Source organism: Erinaceus europaeus, chromosome 6 (genome assembly GCF_950295315.1).
Source record: "Erinaceus europaeus chromosome 6, mEriEur2.1, whole genome shotgun sequence".
NCBI lineage: Eukaryota > Metazoa > Chordata > Mammalia > Eulipotyphla > Erinaceidae > Erinaceus > Erinaceus europaeus.
In genome coordinates this window covers 77,733,481-77,754,748 of record NC_080167.1, presented here as the reverse complement: position 1 = coordinate 77,754,748, position 21,268 = coordinate 77,733,481, and the positions used below count along the sequence as shown (strand labels likewise).

The window sequence follows — 21,268 nt, the reverse complement described above, 5'->3', positions numbered from 1 at the left end:
TTAGTTCCTCCTCAAGCCCAGATCCCAGGTCAGGACCAGCAAAGGAGAGGGAAATTGAACACTTTGCTGCAAGTGCCACCTCTCTGGAAATTTCTCCCCTCCTGAAAACAAGCTCATGACACTGAAAACCAGCCTCACTGGGGAAATGGGACCAGAATATACATCAGAATAGTGACCTAGCATAAATTCTACTTCCAAGTTTCTAGAAACATCTTATTTCTCCAAAAAAAAAAAAAAAAAAAAAAAAGACAAGGCCAGTTAACACACCTTCAAATCAATAAAAAGTAGGGAGTCCAGGTCTCCTTTCTCAAATCCTCAAAGATTTTCCTGCTGATATGCGGAATCATCTCCTACACTAAAGACTCGATTTGCTTTCTTCATCCGTCCCTCTACAAAGGTTTCAGTTAGGAAGTAGACCCTCCGCCCCTTGGTTCTCTATGTCCTTCATCCTCTCACTGACTCAGCTCCCTAGGGCCCCTCCTTTGTCCATTGCTAATCCCACTACTATGTTCACAGGTCTCTGCACTGGGGGTGACTCTACCAGGACCCTGGGCATCTCTGTTGACAGAGGCCACCACAAGAGCATCTTGGTGGCTGTGGACCAGAGGGATGACACTGTCTCCACCCTCCATGATGTGGAAAGCATCAGGCAGAGCTCCGTGTTCAATTATCTGCACGGGGGCCCCTCATGGCCACCTTTGCTGGACCTCACTGCCTCTGAGCTCATAATTGAATACTTGATGGGTTGTGGGGACAGGGCCACCCACAAGCTGTCACTCTACAACTATGCCCTGAGCCACCCCATCATCCACTCAGTTCTCCTGCATCATGTCCCTGCTTTGTACTGGCAACCACAAAGAGCTTAACAAGGAAGACACGGAGAAGTGAGGCCCTCCATCCTGGTCCCCTTCCTGCTAGATGTAGGTGCCTCCTTCCTGACTGATGCCAGTGGTTAAAAGGTGACCAGGCTCCTGGACACACCTCATCTACACCATGAGTCTGGATGAACCTAGGCCATGTGAGATTAATTCAAGCAACTAGTCTGTGTGAGACACAAGGTGTTCTGGCTGATTAAAACAGGAGAAGAGAATCCCATCCCAACAATGGCAGGACTTTACTCATTCTCCTGGTGGCATCACAGTCTGGGTGGAGGCTGCAGATTTTTGCTGTATAGAGAGGAAAGGTTTCTACTATATGCTGACTAGGCTTTAATATATTTAATTCTTTTCATAATAATTCAATTTACCTAATTGCTAGACACAGAAATTAAGACAGGAGGGAAAGACAGAGGGGGAGAGACACCTACAGCTCTGCTTTTCAGCTCCTGAAGCCTCCCCCTTGGAGGTGGGAACTGGGGCGAGAACCCATGTCCTTGCTCACTGTGGCATGTGTGCTCACCAGGTGGGCACCACTTAGACCCTTCATGTATTTATCTCCTTGGAGAAATTCACTCTTTGGCTTACTTCTTCAGGAATCAAGAGGTAGCTAGTATATGAGATTCTGATTTGACTAAAACAGTTCTCTGTGTTTCATTTCAGGCATGAAAAGAAGACAGCCTCCTAATTCCAAGCCAGGAGAGTGACCCCTACAGAAAGGCTCACTGATGGACCATCTCAGGCCTCTCTGAGCAGGATCCAGACAGCCCCCTGTCTACACCCTGCTCAGCTGATAAGGGCTCAGGGCTCCTCTCAGCACCTTGCTGGGGGCTCCCCTGGGAAGTCTGCAATCAGTGAGGCCACCTGGGTGTCTGTTGGAATGCCTACAGCCAGCCTTCCCCTTTGAAGGACTGACCACTTCTTTTCCCTGTCAGTTTATGATATCCAACTGACAACAATTATTTTCCTAATCCTTTGCAGGATTTTGACTTAGTTCTCAGTCCTGGAATCTATGTGTAAGCTTCCTGGTGGAAGACATGAAGCTCTCTGACTAGGCAGTTCTTTTAAACTTTTTGTCTAGTGGGGTCAATATGAAAAATGTCAACATTCCACATCCAGCTCATTTCATTTGAGTCATCTTCCCTGATGCCTTCTTACATCTTAGTTTGAGAGTCTTTTCACAGAAATCTCTCTCTTATTCCTTTCACTGTATGTATGTAGTTATAGAATCTTTTAATGTATCTTCTTGTTGATTGTATTGCTATAATAAATATCAATCCCTGACTCTGTGCCTTATATGACCCCTCTCTTTGCTCAGGGCTCACATGAAACCTTGGTGGCCTCCTCTGGGCAGCTCTACATTAGCTGAGGTCCCATGTGTCTGCAGGCAGCTAACAGCTCAACTGGATCTACTTTCTGTGTGTTGCCTGTTCCCCAAGCCTCTACAGGGTGGCACTGAGCTTCTTCAATGCTGGAAGAAGAGTTCCCACAGCCAGACAGCCACTGAGGTCTCTACCTCCTTCCCACTTGTCCATGTTCCATGGGCCAGAGCAAGGACATGGCTGAGTCTGCTGTCAGCCCAGGAGGAGACAGTAGCAGAGACTAAAGATGGCGCATTTCCGATTTCTGGATGGCTATTACTGTGATCAGCACATTTCACTGCAAAATTCAAGGTGACACCTCTACTACCATAGGACCTCAGCTACTAGCCTTTTACTCCTTAGCCCAGCACTTCCCAGACAGATGCCAAGTGTGGGGACAAATGGTCATGGAATAGCCACTCATTATGCTGACACTGGTATCTGTGCAACATGTGCACATCAGAAGGTCACAGGTCAAAACTGGCCTCCTGGGGAAATGAAGGTCACTGTTCAACCTGACTGCCCTTTCTCTTTTTAGGATGATTTAGTGCTACACTGTCTACTAAGAACTTCAGAAAATATAACATTCAATGAATGGTCTTTCAAAGAGAAGTGACGTTTTTAAACAATCAAGTGCACATTTTCCAAAATAAAAAGTACAAAATTTCTAAAATGTCAGAATATGCCTTTATCATAGTTAAAAAATGAAAACCTGTGTACACTACTACCACACCTGAAAATTATACAAGTTTAAGGTCGGGAGTCGGGCGGTAGCACAGTGGGTAAAGCACAGGTGGCACAAAGCAGAAGGACGAGTGTAAGGATCCCAGCTCCCCACGTGCAGTGGAGTCTATTCACAAGTGGTGAAGCAGGTCTGCAGATGTCTATCTTTCCCTCCTCATCTCTGTCTTCCCCTCTTCTCTCCATTTCTCTCTGTCCTATCCAACATCAACAAGAATACCAACTACAACTAAACATGGGCACAAAAGAATAAATAAATAAAAAGTTAAAAAGCTCAGAAAGGCAATAAAAAAGATAGAAACAGGGAGACGGGTAGTAGAGCAGTGGGTTAAGGGCATGTGGCTGAAATGCAAGGAGTGGCGTAATGATCTGGGTTCTAGACCCCAGCTCCCCACCTGCAGGGGAATCACTTCACAGGCGGTGAAGCAAGTCTGCAGGTGTCTTTCTGTCCCCCTCTCTGTCTTCACCTTCTCTGTCCATTTCTCTCTAACCTATCTAACAAGGACAACAACAATAATAACTACAAAAATAAACACAACAAAGGCAACAAAAGGGAAAATAAATAAAAAATTTTTAAATGCACCTTAAAAAATCTTCTTTAAAAAAAGATGGAAACAATTATTTCAGTCCCAAATCACTGAGCATGGGAGTTTTTTTTTAATATTTTTCAATAGTGACGCACATTTTTATGCTACTTATAAATACAATCAACATTAGAGTTTCTTTTGCACCTCCTAGATAGTAAATGAACAAGTGTGATATTTTTATGTATTTATTTACTACCTGTACTTTTTCTGTACCCTATTCATAATATTTGAAATCCTCTAGAGGCCAATGTGTCATTTTCTTCTTGATGTTTCATTGTTGTTGTTAATGCTATGGCTTCTGCTCATTAGCTATAGGACTCTATCATCATTATCAGCTGTCTTCATTTAATTTTATTTATTTTATTCATATATAATTGATATATCATTTATGTCATTTTTTATTAGCTACAGGACTCTAACATCATAATCAGCTGTCTTTACTTTATTTATTCATTTTGAATGTATGTAGAGACAAAGATGAAGAACCGAGGTGCAGAACTGTTCTACTATTTATAAAACTTTCCCCCCTCCCCACCTCACGGGTGGAGACTGGGGTTGGAACCAAAGTTACCAACATGGCAACTTAAGTGCTCTACTGGGTGACACACAAACTGCCCACTTTTCTCAATTTTTAAGAACTTCCCATAGTCTTGAATACTCAGATTGTCTCCAGGCATGTCACTCATCTGACTTCCTTATCTTTCACTGTCCCTGCTGGGGAGCCAGCATAATGGTTCTGCATGTCACAGGCTTTCATGCCTGAGGCTCTGAAGTCCCTGGTTCAATTATCAGCTCCACCATAACCTGGAGCTGAGCAGTGCTCTGTTTTTTCTTTTTCTTTCTCTCTCATTAAAAATATAAATTACATATTTATATTTTTAGGGTGCAGGCAGTGGCACACCTGGTTGAGCGCATATGTTACAGTGCACAATGACCCAGGTGCAAGCCTCTGGTCTCTGCCTGAGGTGGAGAAAGCTTCAAGAGCAGTGAAGCGGGGCTGCAGGTGCCTCTCTGTCTCTCGCCTTCTCCATCTCCCCCACCCCTCTAGATTTCTCTCTGCCCTGTCCAATAATAAGTAAATAGTCTGTTAAAAACATATATATGCACTTTAATTTCTAATATTAAATTGTATGCTAATCTCAAGACACACAGCTATGCTTATATAGCTATATAGTTGGTAAGTCAAAATATGGAACCAACCTAAAACAGACAACTAGATAACTATGTTAGAATGGGGCATGGCTGGTGATGCACACAGCTGACACTGCTCTTACCATACACAGGAACCTGGGTTTGAGCCCCTGCTCCCCACCAGCAAGAAGAATGTTTAATGAGTGGTGAAGTACGTTTAAAAGTCCATCTCTCTCTTTTTTCTCTTTTTATTTAATTACCCCCCCCAAGATAATTGCTGGGGCTCAGTGCCTGTACTACAAATCCACTGTTCCTGGAGGCTATTTTTTCCTTTTGTTGCCCTTGTTGTTTATCTTTGTTGTAGTTAATATTATTGTTATTTCTGTCATTGTTTTTGGACAGGACAAAGAGAAATTGAGAGGAGAAGACAGAGAGGGGGAGAGAAACACAGACACATGCAGACCTGCTTCATCCCCATGTAAAGTGACCCTTCTGTAGGTTGGGAGTGGGTGGCACCAATGTAGATTCCTAAACTGGTCCATGAACTTCCTACCATGGGCTCTTAACCCACTACACCTGTCCCCTTCCTTTTTTTCTTCCCAATCACCTCTTAATTTCTCTCTGTTCTAACCCATAAAACAGAAAAATAATGACCATTACTCATTCTACCACACCACTGATAAACTTGGTGATAATAAATAATAATAATAATTTCAGGTATATAGTTAATAGAAAAATATTTTCTAATTTAAAAAAAGAGATAGCACCATGTCCTTTTGGACAAGGAATATAGAAAACTGAAACAAATGAACTTGGAAAAAAGTGAAAGAAACAGCAGCAGCCAAGCTAACTTCTAAGATTTTGTGAAAACTATGGTTGTTCCTCTTGTGGACAGCAGTACAGAACTTTGGCAATAGGTCTGGTGTCACATCATGGCTGTGCATCTTATAATCTTATAAAGCATTACTAAATCCCTAATACAAATGTTAAAAAAGATATTTAGTTATAACTATCATTTTCCTCCTTTATGCCTCTGGTCTTTTTAAAACAGTTTTTGCAGTTTTAACTCAGGAAGACTAAGTGCCATTGCAAAGCAGAATAAATTTAAACCTGTAAGTTATAAAAATGAAAACAACAGAAAATAACTACATATCATACTCAATCAGAAAATACCTTGGGAAGGAAAAAAGACATGCACAGAGCCAGAACAATCTCTACTTATACTAATATGAAAACAGAAAAGAGAAGCATGAAAAGTTGTTTGTGGCTACTAGTGATTTTACAACTGCGTAGTATCAGACACGACTTTTTCCTCTGAGAGAGGAAAGAAAGCACACATCTTCTGCCCACCAGAAGCCACAATTCAAGTGTAAACAAGCATAATGTTAGCAACATTCAAGCAGCAGTGATTCTAAAGAGTTACTGATGAGCTTCAAACCAATGGCAGTCATGATGCTGAGAGTACCATGACGAAAGGAATTCTAGTGGGTCTGAAAAGAGAAGAGTACCAAGCCTCCTTTAAAGGACACTTAGACTTTGATGAAAGCATAATAAAGGGAGGAAAAGCACAGGTGTCTCAATGAGTTCCATGAAGCTTTCCTGACATGGTAAACTAACCTCCAAACCCAGCTTCAGCTCACAACAGCTACATGGCAGCACTCAGGGCTGCTCCTTGCTCCTTCAGGTCCCTGCACCAAACCTTGGTGCTACAAGTCCATTTTGCAAACACAACTGCAGCGACTGGGAGGCATCATAGTGGTTATACAAAAGGTTTTCATGCCTGAGGCTCTGGAGTCCCAGTGGAACCTCTGGCATGACCACAAGCAAAGCTCAGAGGTGCTCTGGTTGTTTTTAAAAGCAGAATTACTGTGACCCAGGAGGGAGCTCAGAAGTCAGAAAGCAGGACCTGCAAGCAGAGGATCCTGAATTTGGTTCCAGCACTGAATGTGCCAGAATGATGCTCTGGTATGTTCTCTTGAGAAGAATTTGACACAAAGAAGTCACTGTTCCAGCAGGTGTAGAGAGCACATTGGTTCTGCAAAAATACTCTCACACCTGACACTCCAAAGTCCCAGGCTCAGCAGCTCATACCATCATAAAATGAGCCAGAGTTGAGCAGTGCTCTGGTAAAACAAACAAACAAATAATACAGAGAGACAGAGAGAAGGAGTGAGGAATAATAAAGAAAAGGGAATTTATAATAAAGAAAAGTAATATCCATGATGTAGAAAACTGAATTTTCACTAATTTGTAAAGAGCAGCTATGCCTATAACTGGCATCTAAAGTCAACCTATCCTCATTCCAAGACACTGTTTTGCAAATGCTACCTGTGAAAAACAGTTTAAAATAATGTGGAAAATGAACCCTTTAACACACATAGTTCACCAAGTAGAGCAGGCTGCCCAGAATTGGGCCCTGGCCCTACATGGGAAGAGAATGGACCAGGAGAAGTTTGAATGTAGTCAGTACACCATCTGTCTCTCTTCACCTCTCTTGTCCCTCTGTCTGAATGAAAAAAGCAGCCTAGAAGTGGTGAAATCAAGCATACAGGAGGTCCTAGATCCACAAAGTTAATAATGCTTGAAGTATAAATGCAGTACAATTCCACTTAACTAGAGAGGGACATTCACTGATGGAATGAAAAACCATAAATGTAAATAAAGCCCTCACACTTCAGGATTATGCAGTACATAAAACAATCTTAAATGTTTCTTAGAACACTGAGTTCCTTAGCAAAAACTTCTCATACAACTATGTGTATGTGTATATATACAGATACACACTTCCTTACAAGCTGAGATTCATTCATGATGCTACCTAATCAAGGATGGTTTTTGTATTGCTACAGCCTTTGAATATTTCCTATGACTAATAGCACTAAGTTAATACTTTAAATTCTTGGAGATAAAATAATTCTAGCAGAGACACCAGATGTACTGCAAAACCTTTCTAGAAGCGATTTCAGAAGAGTATTAATCCTTACTGTGTTAGGGCATTCATAGTCCAGAATAAATGGAGTTTTCTCATGTGTGCCTGGAATGGTATTCTAATCTTTTTTTTTTAAATTAATTTTATTTATTTTTTGAGAGCAATGCAGAGAGAGAGACACACACACACACACAGAGAAACACCAGAGCACTGCTCAGTTCTGGCTTATGGTGGCATGGGGGATTGAACCTGGGACTTAGGAGCCTCAGGTATGAGATTCTGTTTGCATAACCATTATGCTCTCTCCCCTACCCGGTATTATTAACTTTAAGAGAAAGGAAACAACAGTAACTCACTCCCTGGCCCATTTTGGAAAAGGTTGTTACCCACTAGATGATGAGACAAGGACCGGCAGAGTAATTGAATTCCAGCCAAAGCCAAATGGGCAAAATCTAAAACACATGAGGTATTTGTAAAATTAAGAACAATACATTTAGGGAAATAAAAATAAATGACTGAGAGGCTATTACTATGCACTATATACTGATCTAAAAACTGTATTCTACATAACTTCAGTTTAATCCTAACAATACATAAGTGAGCCACCTGAATTAGGAAAGTAACATCTGTCCATAAAATCTAGTTTAAATTAAGGACAGTAGAAGTTCTTTGTGTGGAAAACTAGAGTTTAGTGCTTAGTCCCCAGAGTCTGCAGATGGGGTGCAGGGAGTTCAGTGGACTCCCGTGGAAGACAAGGTGTTGCAACACATTTTGAAAAAGGGAAGATATCAATTTCTGAAACACTGGTTTATGAATCTACCTCAACTCAAAACAGCCTATTGTTAATCTTCAAAATTCCTTTCAGTTTTTTTTTTTCTACTTGAGAAAGAATGATTTAAAAATAGTAGTTATCAAGTGGGCACAATTTCTCCCCGTCTCTGACAGTCACCTGCACACTGACTCCACAGCCATCTTAGCCTTTCTGCCACCCTTGGGCAGAGTGGGTATCTCCAGCACCCACTCTTCCTCTTCCTGTTACAGCACAAGGCCTGGTCTTGTTGCAACAGGCCAAGCCCAGTCTAAATTCTGCCATGTATCTGGCTTTTTTCTTGCTAATTTTTTTTAAATGAAGGGAAAGGGCATTTAAAAAATATAATTATTGGTTTATTCCCTTTTGTTGCCCTTTTTGTTTTATTGTTGTAGTTAATGTTGATGTTGTTGTGGGATACAACAGAGAGAAATGGAGAGAGGAGGGGAAGACAGAGAGGGGGAGAGAAAGATAGACACTGGCAGAATTGCTTCACTGACTGTGAAGAGACTCCCCTGCAGGTGGGGAGCCAGGGCCTTGAAACTCTTCCTTATTTCTTAAGTTCCATCTATAAGTGAGATTGCCAAATACTCATCTTTCTCCTTCCAACAAATGGTACTAAACATGGCCACCTGAAGTTCCATACAGCAGGACGCAAGAGGATGATTTCTCCATCTTCAATGGGTGAGTAGACTTCCCTTGTGTATATGGACCACAAGCATTTAAAACACTCCCCTCTGTTAACCTTCGGGGTTGCTCCCGGATTTGGACCCACCTGTGCACTCATCACTTTGGAGACCTATTTGTCTCCTTTTGCATGACAGTTTTTTAATTCCTCTGCTTATTTCCTTTCTGTGTGTGCCTAAGTTGGGCGCGCGCTCGTGCGCGCGCGCGTGTGTGTGTGTGTGTGTGTGTCTGTGTATGTGTATTTCCCACAGCTAGAAGGCATTGCTGTCTCAACTTACCTGACACCAACATTTCATTCAAATGCTTCTAATGTAACATTGACTCTGACTGGCCCGCTCTGGGCTTCCAATGTGGGAAAGGGCCCACAGTCCCTGTGTGACACAGTGTCTATCTGTCTGCAATCACAAGGCCAGCACTGCCACCTGGTCTCTCTTTAGTGGGGATCAGTCAGATTCCTCTCTTTGACATCAAATGGGCCAGATTGTTCCTTAGTTCTCATTTCTTTTGTTTTTTTATACTTTCCTTCTCTTCCCTCCTTCATGTCTCTCTCCCTCTCCCTCTCTCTCTTCCTCTCTCTCTCTCTATATATATATATATTTGTATACTGCCACATGTATTTATGACCAGAAAGCACCTCATCAATACCCTTTGCTACCTTGTGTGAGTTGAGTAACTATTGCAAAGTTACCAGTCACCAGCAGACTCTAGCAAGTGTTCAGACTGGTCAGGACAGGCAATGCAGACAGGTTGTTTATGGTGACTTCTCAACTGAAGTTGAACAGCCAAGGTTTTAACACAATGGCTCCCTTAATATTCTGTGATGTCTGAACTTAATCCACTGTGGGAGCCTGGACTTGTCGGTCCTCTAGCTACAGCCTGAGCCTTTCACGAACAGGAGGTGATGAACACCTTGCTGCTTTCAGAAATTCCAAAAGGGACCAGGGTGAATCTGGGATAACAGAGAGTACATGTTCCCCAGCATGAAGACTGAGTACAAATCCCTGGGCCCTTTACAAGGGGAAATGCGAGGATTTATGATATGTATACATTTCACTTTCTTGCACTCTGGTCTGGTAAGAGACACAGTGCACAGAGACAGAGTCCTGTGTGAGAGAGGCTCCAGAGACAAAGAGGAGGAGCCACTATCTACCTACAGCCACTGAAAAATAAACACCCTCCCTAGCAGTGAGCTGGGTCTGATTTCACAACAGGAAGTGTCCCCAAGTTGGACTGTGGGTGGGTCTTGGTCCCTGCCTGTACCACCCCCTCACCCCTACAGGTGGCTTTCAATGTCAGGAGCCACATCAGGATGGCAGTCATGGGCCCAGAGGGGACACTTGCAGAATGGCTGGGGTTCACCAGTGCTCCCTGCTGGTTCCTACTCAGTGTCTGGGCCTGAGGACACACTGACCTGAGTTCTCCTCAGAGGTCTGCTCCAGATGGCAGGGCTCTGCGATGATGGGGACAGAAGTGGAGTCTTGTGGTCTCCGGCTCAGCAGCTCAATAGTTGGCAGCTCACTCATTTCCTATCCACAGTCTTGTTGATGCCCTACAGCGAGAACAGTCAACATGCAGACTCAGGCTGAAGAATGGTACCAATCAGGCCAACTCACCTTAAGCTAGTGCCCACATGGTGCCTTAGGTCCTCCCACTGGGCCTCAGGATGGAGCCACTGTGTCTGTGGGAGGATCACTGCACTCAGCCAGGGAAACCCTACAGAAAGCAGGTGCCCAGGCATAGAAATTGCTGAGTCCATGGGAGCAGGCTTCCCAGGTTCCCTTGCTTAGAATGCAGACATCCCTTGGTACAGGGTGCAATAGGAACTTTATATTACGTGATATCTGGGGTGACATTGCACTGGGTTTGTCTTTCTTCCAGTAGAGGAGGGAGATAGATCAAAAATAACAACAAGAGGCTGGGAGGTGGGGCACCAGGCTGAGTGCACACATGACCATGTGCAAGGATCTGGGTTTGAGTCCAAGTTCCCAACATGCTTAGAGATGAAACACGCTGCAGGTGTCTATCATTCTCTATTCTCTTTTTTCCCCTCCAATATATCTTTATTCAATAAAATAGACAAAAAAAAAAGGAAAATGACTGACAGGACCAGTGAATTCATGGTGCCAGTAACCAGCTCCACTGAGTTACAGGATAGCAGAGAGAGAGAGAGGGAGAAAGATAAAGATAGGGAGAGGGAGAGGGAGAGAGAGAAAAGCAGCAACACAACACTGACAATTATTTCCATCATGTGATGAGGATTAAGCTTGAACCTGGATCTGGCACAGGAAAAGCAGGTGACTGTGCAGTAAGAGGGCTCTTCTCCTGGGCCCATTAGTAACTTCTGATAGGATCGTGCCTGAGAACACTCCTGCTCCTCCATGCCCAATACCATTGAGAGCTTTATATCTATGGCAGATTATTGTCAGTTCTGACACTAAATGTGTCCTTCTTTAGAAAAGATTTGATTTATTATTTCTTGTGAATAAAGATAAGAGATATTGAGAGGAGAGATAGGGGGGTAGAGAGATAGACTGGAGCCTGTAGTTCTGTTTCACTGTCCATCAAGGTTCCCTGTTGCAGGTGGGGGCTAGGGACTTGAACCTGGATGCTTGTGCACTGTAATCTGTGCGCTCTACCAGATATGCCACTGCCTGTAAACTTACATTGCCCTTCTAAACTGTTCCTTTACAGAGATCTGTTAAGAAGTCAAACAAATGAAGGTAGGAACACTGATGGCTGCTGTGATTAAATAACTGCAATGCATTGTGTGGAATTGCTCTGCTCACTATACTGACACATGAGGTCAGTCTAAGAGACTTTAAATGTTTCTTTTCTTTTATTATTTACTTAACTGCTATGTCTTGTGACCCACTATTCCAGAAGATCTTTTCTTTTGAATCCTTTAAAAAGAGACAAGGTGGCCGGGCGCTAGTGCAGCAGGTTAAGTGCACATGGTGTGAAGCTCTAGGACTGGCCTAAGGATCCCGGTTCGAGCCCCTGGCCCATAAGTGGAGAAGCGGGTCTGAAGGTGTATGTCTTTCTCTGCCCTCTCTCTCTTCCTCTCCTCACTAGATTTCTCTCTGTCCTGTCTAACAACAATGATAGTAATAACAAAAACTATTATAATAACAATAAAGAACAAGAGCAACAAAAGAGGAAAATAGCCTCTAGGAGCAGTGGATTCATAGTGCAGAGCACAGAGCCCCAGCAATAGCCCTGGAGGCAGAGAAAGAGAGAGAGAGACAGAGGTTTTGAGATAAGAGATCCAGGCTCACTGCAAGCCTCCACTGATCATGGAGTCTCCCCTCTGTGCTGTTTGAGCTGATCTGATGTGCACCTAGGGTGTGAACCTGGGGCTACCTACACAATAAAATGAACTTTGCTGTGGGAGCTCTGTGCCAGTCCTAGAGTGTCCTTCTCCTTGTCAGGGCTACAAAAGAACAGCAGGCACCTTGCTCTATGCTCCCATCCCACTGCTCCTCCCAGCCCATGAAGTCACCAAAGAGAGAACACAGGGGACTGAAAACCCAGAAGCCAAGTACAAAGCCAGAGCTGACACAGGGAGTAACTGTGCATAAAAACAGTGGCTAGTACTTCATGCTCAGGATTGCTTTCCCTTGCCCTTCCCAAATTAGAGAAAGACAGTTTGCTGTGGTGTGGATTTGAGTTTTAAAAATGTGGTACATTTCTTTTTCTTTTTTTTTCCTAAAATGTTTTCTTAAAGACATTTTAAATTATTTATTTATTTATTTCCTTTTTCTTGCCCTTGTTGTTTTTATTGTTGTAGTAGTTATTATTGTTGATGTTCTCATTGTTGGATAGGATAGAGAAATGGAGAGAGGAGGGGAAGACAGAGAGGGGGAGAGAAGGACAGACACCTGCAGACCTGCTTCACTACCTGTGAAGTGACTCCTTTGTAGGTGGGACGGTTCATTTCTTAATGAGAGAAAGAGAGAGAGTAGAGAAAGGAGGAGGAGGAGAAGGAAAGAAAGTTGCAGAACATCATTCTGGATGGGTGCCCCGACCAGCAGGGCGGTGAATAGGGGCTAGGAACCTAAAAAACCTGCAATGAAAGGGACACAAGACACGAACAACGAAGCAAGACAGGTTTCTGATCAAGCTGCAAAATTTGATTGTGTTCACAGGCATTATAAGGCTTTAGGGAAGGAGAGGGAATGCTGGAGGAGGGGGAGGGGGAGCAAACTTCAAAGCAGAATGTTCCTTGCAACAAATGGCAGAAACCAAACTGTGTGTTGACTCACTTGATTACTGATAAATGGTTTACCTGAGGGAAAATGGCCTGCCCATGGGGGAATTAACACTTGTCTCCAGGGATTCCATTGTCTCAAAGCTTATCATCTATTAAGCAGAGAAATGGCTCCTGGCAGATGGGCACTGAGGATGCTGCACTAAGCAGCTCACAGTCCTCTGACATTGCTCTAGCTTGCAGTCTGGGAAATGGAGCTCATTTCTGAGGTATAGAGAGGAAAGTATCTTTCAACTCTGATCTTCTTGAGAATTTAACTTGGACTGTAAATGCACATCACTAAGAGGGCTGGGAACTCAGTCTGAGAAACACCAAGTGTAGGTGTTCAGCACATGAACACCTGAGCCTGGACACTAGCCTCTCGCTATGTTCAAATGCTGAGGACAATTTCCCATGGAACCGGGGTTCAAGAAATACTTCTGTGTAGACTCAGAGGTGTGACCTCATTTGAAAGGAGTCTCAGAAATACAAGGGCCTTTTTTGTAAAGAAATATACTAGCAAGGGCAACCAAAAGGAATAAATAAATAAATAGACTAGCGGAATCCCATACTGAAAATAAAAAGCTGTGAGGAATAGAGAGTGTAATCTGTATTTCTTTAAACATCAAGAAAGAAAGACATGATTAGTGAAGTAAATGAATAAATCAATTAACATTTTTTTTCTTTTCCTGTTTTTTTTTTTGCCTCCAGGGTTATTTATTCCTTGGGCTTAATAAGAATCCACATTTTCTGGCGGCCTATTTTTTAATTTTATTGGATAATACAGAAATTGAGAGTGGAGAGAGAGGGAGAAAGATGGACACAACTGCAGACCAGCTTCCACTATTGTGAAGCAACCCCCCTGAGGTGGGGAGTGGGATAAACCTTGATTCTTGCATAGGTCCTTGTGCTGACTACTATGTGTGCTTAACAGGGTACAGCGCCAGCCCCCTCAACATATATGTTTTTTAAATTTTTATTATCTTTATTTATTTATTGATGGGATAAAGACAGTCAAAAATTGAGAGGGAAAGGGGTGATATGCAGGAAGACACCTGCAGCACAGCTTCACCACTCATGAAGCTTTCCCCCTGTAGGTGGGGAACAGGGGCTTGAACCTGAGTCCTTTAGCATTGTAACATGTGCTCTCTAATGGGTGTGCCACCACCCAGCCTCTCTCTCAAAACATTTTTTCAAGACAGCACTTCTTGGTGAAAAAAAATAGAGAGAAGACTTCACCTCTCTGGCTAGCAACCATCAAGCATGGCTAGAGGTGCAGAGGTGCAGGTCTGAGGTTTGTTTTTTTTTGTTTTGTTTTGTTTTTTCCTGAGAACATGTAGCCGAAAATGTGGAAAGGGGATGAAAAAGACACTGGGAACAGGTGAATTTGGGACAGGGGTATTGATGCCTTTACATTGTACAATGCCTGTTTTCTATTTTCATTATTTTAATAAAGCATTTTACCTAAAACAAATTACACTGTGATGACAAAATGAATAGAAAGACCCAACAACTATATTGTTCCCAAGATTTACAAATTGGTATATTCTTCAGTGTATTAAAGAAAACTTTTAGGAAGTCAGGTTTGACTTTTGTGCCACAGTAAGGGCTGGTCAGGATGGATGAAATGTGTGAAGACAATAAAGCTTAATACTAAACAGCAGCTATTGAGAGAGTTTTGAACTGCTATTTTAAATCTAACCATCCTAACTTAGAATATCTTGACACTTACCCATCAATGTGTCTGGAGTCTCATTTTCCTTAGAAGTCAGACACATCTAATGCTGTGCAGGAACCTTGAATTAAAAAAAAAAAAAAAAAAACTGGAGTTACAACCCACCTTTCACAAGATCTACTTGAAGAAAACTTGTTTTTAGCTTCCCTAAGGTTCACAAAGAATGAATCAACTAAAAATATAAATTCTTTTAGCTCCACAGACTTCACTATGGTTGGAGAGTAAACATTGCTGATTTCAGTAACTCTTTAACTGAATGCATAAGAACAATATATGTTTAAAAGACTAATGTCAACACTTGTATTTCTTCTTGCAGTGTGACTGTTTCCTTGTAAATGAGAGATATATATTCTAGCATCTTTGCAAATCAAGTTTAAATATGGATCATAGTTTAAAATATTTTCTTGCAAGGAAATATATTGTATCCACATAGCAGTCAAAGTGCTCCTTATTGTAGGGGCGAGGAGTAAATGCCTTGAAAGTGTGAGCAACTTTCAAGAGTAGAGACCATGTCTCAAATGATCTAGAATTAATGTTAACTAGGCAAAAAACTGAGGTGGTAATTACTAGGCAGAGGGTCCCAGGACAGGCAGGGAGTAGGGATGAGGACATCTCCTTGGTTGGAGAGAGGGGAGAGAGTTTAGGGAATCATTCCAGCCAGATGGGTGCTGGGTATGCCATCTCTCTGTTTCTCTATCCTTGCCTTTGCCTCTGTCTCCATATATATAAAATCAGGCATCTCATAAAAAATATTTTAAAAGATAAATATAGCTCTGAGCATGATCTAAAGAAATGCATTTCTGAAAAAACTGATCAAATTATTAATCTGAGTCTATATGAGAAATAGTCTCATTATTAGTAAGGTACACCAAAGTCATTAAAGGCAAATACTGGGGGCTGGTGGTACACAGTAGGTAAAACACATATGGCTCAAAGCACAAGGACTGGCATAAAGATCCCAGTTTGAGGCCCCAGAACCTCACCTGTTGTTGGTATGTTTCTAATTCTACTTCTAAAAATCTTTTCTGTTTCATTTGGTTTAAATACCCCCTGCTTAACACTGCATTCTATTTACATAACACTGTATTCTATTTACATAACCTCTGTTAACATGCACCACCCTCCCTCCAGGGCATTGGTGGTTCAGTGGTAGAATTCTTGCCTGCTCCGCCCCCTCTCCTTGTCATACCCTGATTTTCACCAGTCACTTTTCTCTCCACCCTCTGTATGTCACATCTTGTTTACACCCTACTTGGAAAGTATATAAAGACAACATTGTTCGTTTTAGTGAGTTGTGAGTTGGTAGTTGTGTTAGTTTAGCTTAGCTTGGTATAGATTGCGCTGCATCCTGCATGAATAAAGAGATACTGCATACAGCTCAACCATGAGTCCCTTGTCATCTGTTACCCGCCCTTGAAGCCAGCCCTTCGAAAACAACAACCTGAGTATGTGGGAGGTCACTTCACAAACAGTGAAGCAGGTCTGCAGGTGTCTTTCTCTCCCCCTTTCTGCTTCCTGTCCTCTTTAAGATTCTCTTGTCTAATCCAACAACAACAGCTATAACAACAACAACAACAACAACAAGGGCAATGAAATGTGAAAAACAGCTTCCAGGAGCAGTGGATTTGTAACAGATGACAAGGGACTCATGGTTGAGCTGTATGCAGTATCTCTTTATTCATGCAGGATGCAGCGCAATCTATACCAATGTGGCGCAAAATGCAAGGACCTGCTGAAGGATCCCAGTTCGAGCCCCCAGCTCCCTGCCTGTAGGGGAGTCGCTTCACAGGCGGTGAAGCAGATCTCCAGGTGTCTTTCCCCGTCTGTTCCCCTCCTCTATTTCTCTCTGTCCTGTGTAACAATGACGACATCAATACTAATAACTACAACAACAATAAAAAAGGGCAACCAAAGGGAAAATATAAAAAAGAAATAATAAAAACAAATGGGAAAAGATACACTGAAATGCCCAGCAGCATATGGCTAGCGGGCATCTCTAGGGGATACTGACACATATTATGAGGCCAGTCACCGCAATGAAGATGTAACTGGGGCGATGCAGGGCCATCCCGCTGTACTGTGGTGCACTGCGGCACCCAGGCTACTACAGACCCGCACGGATGGGGGACACTGAGCTGCACCCAGGGCCAGCATGGACGGGCACCGCAGTATCACCAGGGCCACGCGCATCTGCATGAACAGGGATTGCTGTCAGGTGGCTTCTTGCTGATACAAGGGGAGAAGTTCTGCTCATCCAACAGGGTTCCCAGGGCCTGGGAGTTCCTGGTAATGCCATGGAATCCCAACCAGGGGACTCGCCCATCAGCAAGGACACCTGTGAACAAGACACTGAGCTCTGGGAGGAGCAGAGGAGGAGGTTCCTGTCTGCTCAGTAGAGGCTTGGAGAGAATGGAGGACAGCTAAATATGGGGCCTGGGGCAGGTCCACTTCCTACTGAGGCTCAGTAGGACAGACAGGAGGGGACAGCAAACTCCTATTTAATACATCAGGGGATTCTCCTACATCATCATGGGAATATTTGTTTATAGATGAGTTGATACACGCATCCTGGTTTTCCTACCTGAGACCCAAGACTTCTAAAATGGAACCCAAATATAGTCTCTTACAAAGGCTTTCGGCAAGAACGCTCTATTCCTTGATGGAACAGAGCCTTTGTGCAATCTTACAATAGTGACTCCAGAACACAGACAGTCAGAAAAGGAGTCTCATCCCGAGAAGGACTGTCAGGCTCAGCTGTATTGTTAATTACAGATAGACATGCCCTGGTGTAGACTCTGATTTTCTGTGACTGATGACAATAGATGGTCTATTTTATTTTTGCGGGGGCAGGGCAAATGGAGATGATTAAACAAGTTAATTTAATGCAACTTCATCCTTCATCATCTGTTAAGGCAAGATTCAAGTACAGTTTCCTCAGGTTTCAGTGAAGTAAGAATGTTATTGACAACAACAACAAGAACAAAAAGCTGAACTATATGTTAATAAAGTAAGAGTCATCTTAATAAAAGGTATGTTATACGATTTTCATTCTTGGTGTAAGATCTTTTTTCTCAAGATAGAGACAGAAAAACAGAGGGGCGAAGAGACAGACAAATAGACAGACAGAGAGAGAGAGATGGTGCCAAAGCTTTTTTCAACATGGAGGGTCTAGGCTTGAGGCTTTGTCATACAAAAGCAAGGTAGTGCTTTATCTAAGAGAGCCTTTTGCCCTTCCACTGATGCAAAAGCTTATCGAATCTTTTTTTTTTTTTCTGTAGTAGGAATATTAGAAGCATAACATGGAATCATGGGGGAATATGAAGCTGTTGAATTAAAAACAAATAGTCCTGACAATCAACATCCAGTCAATATGTGAGAAGTAAGTCAGTGGAGTGAGGTCAGAGCCACATTCTAGCTGAGTCAAGGCCACTTCAGCCCAGGCTGTGCTCAGTCCATTTCACCCCCCCCAATACTCTCTGTGCATGGGAGTTCCCCACTACAAGTATGGATTGACAGGCCTGGCAGTGCATCTGCTCCCAGGGTGGCCAGGATACTGGACACACACTGGGGTGGGGAAGGTGTCTTCCCAGGCCCTAAAGGTCCTGCTCTAATGACAGAACAATGCACCTACAGAGCAGCCCATGGAGGACAGGATCTGGGCATCTGGAATAAAAGCCACCTCTAGCCTGTGGACAACACGAGACCCAGGGAGTCATTTCATCTGGGAATCAAAGTCAGCACATAGCATCCAATGCTCATGTTCAAGCTGATAATTGTAGGGCCTGTAAATTATCTCTTAAATATCCATGTCACCCCTGGCAGAAAAAGGGTTGGCCACACTGACATAGAGCAATTCCCAAAATAAAATACCTTTCTAGAAATGACTTGGGATGAGAATTGGGTCCCTGCCTGTAACCTTCCCTGAACCCCCGCACCCCCCACATGCAAATGGTCCTGTGTCATGATCCTGCTTCAGAAAGGGAGACATCCCAGAGGAGGCACTTTGGGAAGGCTGGGGCTCACCTCTCCCCTGCTGGCTCCTTCTCTACTGCCTGGCCTTGCAGACCTGCTGCCCTGGGGTCTCTGAAGTCATCTGCTCCAGATGGAAGGGTTCCTTAAGGGTGGGAAAAGACCATGAAATGGTGAGTCCAGATACAGTACCTGAGGGGATTCTGAATGATCCTTTTACATTTACCATTTTTTTCTAGGTTACCTCAGTAAATCATAAGGGACAGGGACCTGTGAAAACACCATTTGTAAGGATGACAATTAACTGAGGGAAACTGTTATTTGTTTATGCTGAGGAACTTTTTATTTTTCCCCCAAGGGCTGTTGCTGGGGCTTGGTGCCTGCACTATGAATCCATTGTTCCTAGAGGCCATTTTTCCCATTGTTGTAGTTGTTATAGTTGCTGTTGTTGGATAGGACATAGAGAAATCGAGAGAGGAGGGGAAGACAGAGGGGGAGAGAAAGAAAGACAGACACCTGCAGACCTGCTTCACTGCCTGTGAAGCGTGGCCCCTGCAGGTGGGGAGCCTGCAACTAGAACCTGGATCCTTAACCTGGTCCTTGCACTTCTTACCATGTGCGCTTAACCTGCTGTGCTACCTCTTGGCCCCCAGGAATGATGTTTTGCAAGACTGTAGTCATCTGATGGGTTCACATTCATATCTCCCTAAACTACGTGTAGAAACTCTCACCCTGAGCCATATGCTATCTCCCTTGAACACAGGGCTTTGGGCCTCTCCCCTGCTTTTAGAAAATTTCTTTGATTCTTGTAGGAATTTCCAGTTAGTAAACATCACTCCCTTTTTTAAAAAAAATATGTATCATTGGATAGAGACAGAGATAAATTGAGAGAGGAGGGGATACAGAGAAGGAGAGAGCCAGAGACATTTGCAGGCCTGCTTCACTACTCCAGAAGCTTCAACAGGGGCTTGAACCTGTGTGCTTGTGCACTGTAATGTGTGTGCTTTTTCAGGACATGGCCACCTGGCCCTCAAACTCACTTCCTTACAAGGAGTATGATGACTGACATCAGGAAGAGCCTGATCAACATTATGGAATTTAATAAGCAACATTATTTCTATATTTAGGCTGTAGAGCCACTAAGAATTCCTTTTGCTTCCTATGCCTTTACAGTTTCCCATAAACATAAATATCTATAGTTTCCCTAGTAAACCAACTGCACAGCATGCAGGTGGTATACCCATTAGAGTACAAATGTTATCAAGAGCAAGGACCTGGGTTCCTTTCCCTGCTTCCACCTGCTCTGGAGAAGCTTCATGGGCTATGACGCGGTGCTATAGGTGTCTGACTCTCTTCCTCTCCACCCTCTCCAGACAGGAATGCCACTCTTGTTTTTGCTGCACAGACCTGCAGTGCAAGAAATTGGGAAGAAATAAGTTCAACTCCACAAAATACTGATGTCCTTATTTCCTTTTTTTATCTGTGGGCCTCCTGTGCATGATTACACTGTGCCAGATGACCCGTGTTTTCTTTTGTTTTTCCCTTTTAATGTTCAGAAGAGAACGAGAGAGAATAACAAAGACTAAAGCTTCATGCTTGAGCCATTGGCTTTACAGACAAGTAGATGAAAAGGTTTTAAATGTAAAAGTCATGACCACATGGAAAACCAAGATGGAGGTCTTAGGAGAAAGTAACCACGAAGCTGTTCCTGGGCCAGCCTAGAACCAGTGACTTCTTGTCTCTGCTGGTGGCTCTCCTGGATCTGTGCAAGTAGGCAGACACCCACAGGCTAAGCAGGGACACTGAGTGCTTGATCCTGAAGCTCCTTTCAAACTCGGAGAGACAGAGAGAAGCACTCTGTCATTCTCCCCTCTGCTCTTAGCCCAACCCATGAGCTTCTGCAGCTCTGTCCTCATCTGGCAGCTCAGCAAGGGTGGGGAGAGGGGCCTGAGCACTGTGTGTGCTGACTGACCCTGGAAACACCACACCACAGGCAGGAAGGTCCTGCCCTCAGAGCTGAGGCTCAAGTGTGGCTGCACTCTTCACTTCTGGGTTTACAAATGTCATTCAGAGAATGCTGAGAGTTCCTTTCCTGTTGCTGAATTTCTGATATTTATACTTTGTTACACTTAATGTATATACTACATTACTAAACCTCATACATTAGTAGAAATGATGAACTTTTTAATTCGGGCCTTC

At 43.2% G+C, this 21,268-nt stretch overlaps 1 long non-coding RNA gene across 1 annotated transcript in view; it reads right to left on the bottom strand.

The window, feature by feature from the left end:
* Positions 1-19,142, bottom strand: part of LOC132538968 (uncharacterized) — a 35,878-nt gene extending 16,736 nt beyond the window's left edge. Inside the window, exons 1-3 of the long non-coding RNA XR_009550300.1 lie at positions 19,124-19,142; positions 15,098-15,161; positions 10,531-10,668 (exon numbers count right to left, since the gene is read on the bottom strand). This is a non-coding gene — a long non-coding RNA (uncharacterized LOC132538968). The remainder of the gene's footprint in view (positions 1-10,530; positions 10,669-15,097; positions 15,162-19,123) is intronic.
* Positions 19,143-21,268: the final 2,126 nt, after the last annotated feature.